Source organism: Bombina bombina, chromosome 4 (genome assembly GCF_027579735.1).
Source record: "Bombina bombina isolate aBomBom1 chromosome 4, aBomBom1.pri, whole genome shotgun sequence".
Lineage (NCBI taxonomy): Eukaryota > Metazoa > Chordata > Amphibia > Anura > Bombinatoridae > Bombina > Bombina bombina.
In genome coordinates this window covers 546,705,988-546,709,884 of record NC_069502.1, presented here as the reverse complement: position 1 = coordinate 546,709,884, position 3,897 = coordinate 546,705,988, and the positions used below count along the sequence as shown (strand labels likewise).

Genomic DNA, 3,897 nt, shown 5'->3' with positions numbered 1-3,897 from the left:
AGCTAACACCCAACGTACATGTTTTATGTGGTCTGATATGTTATTAGAATAAATTAGAATATCATCAAGATATACAACCAAACAGACATCTAGTAAATCACGGAATATGTCGTTTATGAAGTGTTGGAAGGTTGCGGGGGCATTACAAAGGCCGAATGGCATCACTAGGTATTCATAGAGGTCATACCTCGTTCTGAATGCAGTGAGCCATTCGTCGCCTTCCCTTATACGGATTAGGTTGTAAGCCCCCCTTAAATCAAGCTTTGTGAAAATGGATGCATTGGTTAGGCGTTCGATCAGTTCCGGTATCAATGGAAGTGGGTACCGTTTTTTTACTGTACGTTTGTTGAGCTCCCTATAATCTATTATAGGTCTGAGAGTAGAGTCTTTGTTGGTCACGAAGAACATACCAGCTGCGGCAGGAGAGGAAGAGGGGCGTATGAAACCTTTCCTTAGGTTGTCCTGTAGGTATTGCTTTAAATGATCCAATTCCGGTTGACTTAATGGGTATAAGTGACCAACTGGTAATGTTGCTCCAGGGATTAGTTCTATCGGGCAGTCATAAACCCTGTGCGGGGGTAATGATTTGGCCTCAGACTTACTGAAGACTTCAACAAAATCTTGATAAGGTTCAGGTATTTTTACTTCTTCAGTAGTTGCTTGAAGTATTACAGGCTGTGGGTAACAAGTGCTTTCACAATAGGGTGAATTAAAGTTTACTGAGAAACTAGACCAATTGATGCTAGGGTTGTGTAACTGTAACCAATACAGACCCAAAACAACCTGAAAATGTGGTGATGGTATGATGTCAAATGTAAGATATTCTGTATGTGCCCCATCAATAGTAACTAATATTGGAATTGTGTTATGTGTGATTGGACCATTTTTTAGATCAGAACCATCAATAACCTTGAGAGAGACTGGAGTTTTTTTTAATACGGTAGGTATTTTATTTTTTTGAACAGTGCTGATATCTATGAAATTGCCAAAAGCTCCGGAGTCCACTATGGCATTGGTTGTGAGTCTTCTAAGGTCCCACTGCAGAGTAAGAGATAAATTGCAATAAGAAAGTGTTTTTTCTACATGACTAGTATTATTTATAGTTAAAAACTTACTCTTTTTGTTCTTGCGTAAGATGGGGCAATCTGTGACCATATGGTTGGAATTGCCACAATACATACAGAGATGGTTGGTTTTACGTCTCATTCTTTCATCTGCGGTAAGGGGTCCTCTAATAACTCCAATCTCCATGGGTGTTGCTTGTTCTGTAGTTATAGGTCTCTGGTGTGAGTAAGTAGATGAAGATGGCTTAGATGTAGTTTCAGAATAGCTGCGTTCTGCCTTGCATTCCCTGAGTCTTCAGTCAATTTGTGTTGCCATAAGTGCTTCTAAGGTACTTGGCATTTCTATTCGAGCAAGTTCATCTTTAACTGAGTCAGACAATCCCAGTCTGAACTGATTTCTTAGGGAAACCGAACTCCAGGCAGAATCTGATGCATATAATTTAAATTTGGTGATGTAGTCTTCTACTGTTTTTTTTCCTTGCTTGAGACTCCTCATTTTTTGTTCAGCGGTGAGTTGTATATCTGCATCCCTGTACAGCTCATCCATAGCAGAAAAAAATCCTGAGAAAGAATTCAGCAAAGGATCATTTGTTTCACATAAGTGGTCAGCCCACACCCTGGGTTCTGACCTAAGAAATTAAATTGTTGAAAGAACCCTGACCCTGTCTGTAGGGTACGTTTTGGGTTTTAGGTTAAATAACAAATGGCATGCATTTTTGAATTGCCTGTATAACCTCCTATCACCAGTGAAAGGGTTCTGGTAGGCTTACTTGTGGCTCAGTACTTGGTGTGTTTTGATCTTTGAGATCTTTAATTAGTTCTCTAAGTACCTGAGTTTCAAGTTGCAAATCTAAAATGGCTTGTCCCATTTTATCCACCTTTTGATTTAAATCATGTACGAATTGAGGTATTTCAGCAGGATCCATACTAGCTGAATATAAATCACTAAATTCTTATTCTTTTTTTTTTTTTTTATTCTTTTTTTTTTTTTTTCCTTCTTATTGGGCTTAGTATTATGTAAGATTTAGAAATATTTGAATGTAACACTAATTGATATGGTAACACTAGCTTCAAAGTGAAACCAAGTAGTATAGTGTCATTTAGTTTGCAAAGGTTAATTTTGTATGGAGAATGTACAAACAAGATATAACTTTGGTATCCATTCAATCTATTATTTATAGATGATGGAACTTTAAAGATAAATTAACTGAGTAGTAAGAAAAATTAAAATAAGGTGGAATTACTTTGTCTTTTCCTTAGAATATACTTGAGAGTTGCTTTAACAGTTAAGCTGCAGTGAGTGAGTTAATCAGGCAAGAGAAGTAAGACAGTCTTATATGTTTTATGCAAAGCTGCAGTGAGTGAGTTAATCAGGCATGAGAAGTAAGACAGTCTTATATGTTTTATGCAGTCCACAATTCAGTAGCAGTTTAGACAACCTTATATGTTTTATGCAATCCACAATTAAGTAGCAGTTTCTTAAATGCTAAGTCTGTTCAATAAAACATTGTGTACTCACAGAATCTCTTGTGAAGCTCACAGCAGTGACTAGAGTCTCTGAATGTTGGTATCTGATCTGGAGGGGAGGAGACTTCCTGTTCTGTGTGCACAGATGAGTCTTTGCAGAGCTTGTGATGTCACAGGACAGAGTGGAGAGCTTAAACTGATATTATGCAATTCACAAGAAATATAAGGTAAAATTAAATATGTACATCTGCAGAGTACCTTTGATAAGTAGACAATGGTGAGTCTGGAGGAAGGCAGTTGGAGGGTGTTGATAAGGTAGATGAATATTTAGTTGCAGTCACTGGCTGTGCAGGAATGTGCAAACAGAAAGTTCCTAAATAAAAGGAATTGATTCCAGTGACTGAAGTTCCTATTTGCAAACACAAAAGACCAAGAGGTTAAACAAATGTAGAGAGAAGGCAGTAGTTCAGCTGTAGCAAGGCTCAGTGTTACTAGTGAAAATAACAAAATACTAAGCAACGTTTGTAACCTGAGCAGGTGTTTAAATGAGAGGAGGAAGAATCCTATTGGTTGAATTCCTTAAAGGTACAGCATAACCACAATTCCTGACAATAATCGATACATGGTCTTAACTCGCCACCCTTTTTCTTCACAAAGAAGATGCCAGCCCCTGCAGGAGAGCAGGATTTGCGGATGATCCCCCGCGACAGAGCATCGGCAACATATTCCTCCATAGCACAATTCTCTGCAACAGACAGAGGGTACACCCGGCCCCGAGGAGGAATGGCTCCGGGTTGCAGGTCTATGGCACAATCGTAAGACCGGTTAGGAGGCAACGTACCGGCACGCACCTTGTCAAACACTTCTAGGAATTTTCGGTACTCCTCTGGCAATTGAGATACCGAAGAAGTGCACAAGACTTTAACTGGTTTCCGAAGACAAGTGGAAATACATTGCGGGGACCACAACAAAATTTCGGACCTGTGCCAGTCGAGACTGGGATTGTGCTTTTGGAGCCAGGGATAACCCAGAACAACCGGAAAATGCGGAGAGTTTATCACCTGGAACTGGAGGGTTTCAAAATGGAGAGCCCCAACAGCCATGGACAACGGAGCAGTTTCGTGAGTAACGAGTGCGGGCTGAAAGGGCCTGCCATCAATGGCCTCAATAGCAAGCGGTATGGACCGAGGCAAAACAGGAATGGAGTGCTTTGATACAAATCACTGTCAATGAAATAGCCCGCAGCACCGGAGTCAACAAGAGCCTGAGTGACAATGGAGGAGTCCACCCAGGAAAGGACAACCGTGACCAAAGGTTTCTCCTTAAGCGGTTCCGGGGACGAGGATAAACCACCCAAGGTCTGCCC

At 40.3% G+C, this 3,897-nt stretch overlaps 1 long non-coding RNA gene across 1 annotated transcript; it reads right to left on the bottom strand.

The window, feature by feature from the left end:
* Nucleotides 1-926: 926 nt before the first annotated feature.
* On the bottom strand, nt 927-1,329 carry LOC128655475 (uncharacterized). The gene is made up of 2 exons (XR_008401816.1): nt 1,116-1,329; nt 927-1,038 (listed from the first exon to the last, which is right to left on the bottom strand). It is a non-coding gene; the product is annotated as an uncharacterized LOC128655475 (long non-coding RNA).
* Between the last annotated feature and the right edge of the window lie 2,568 nt (nt 1,330-3,897).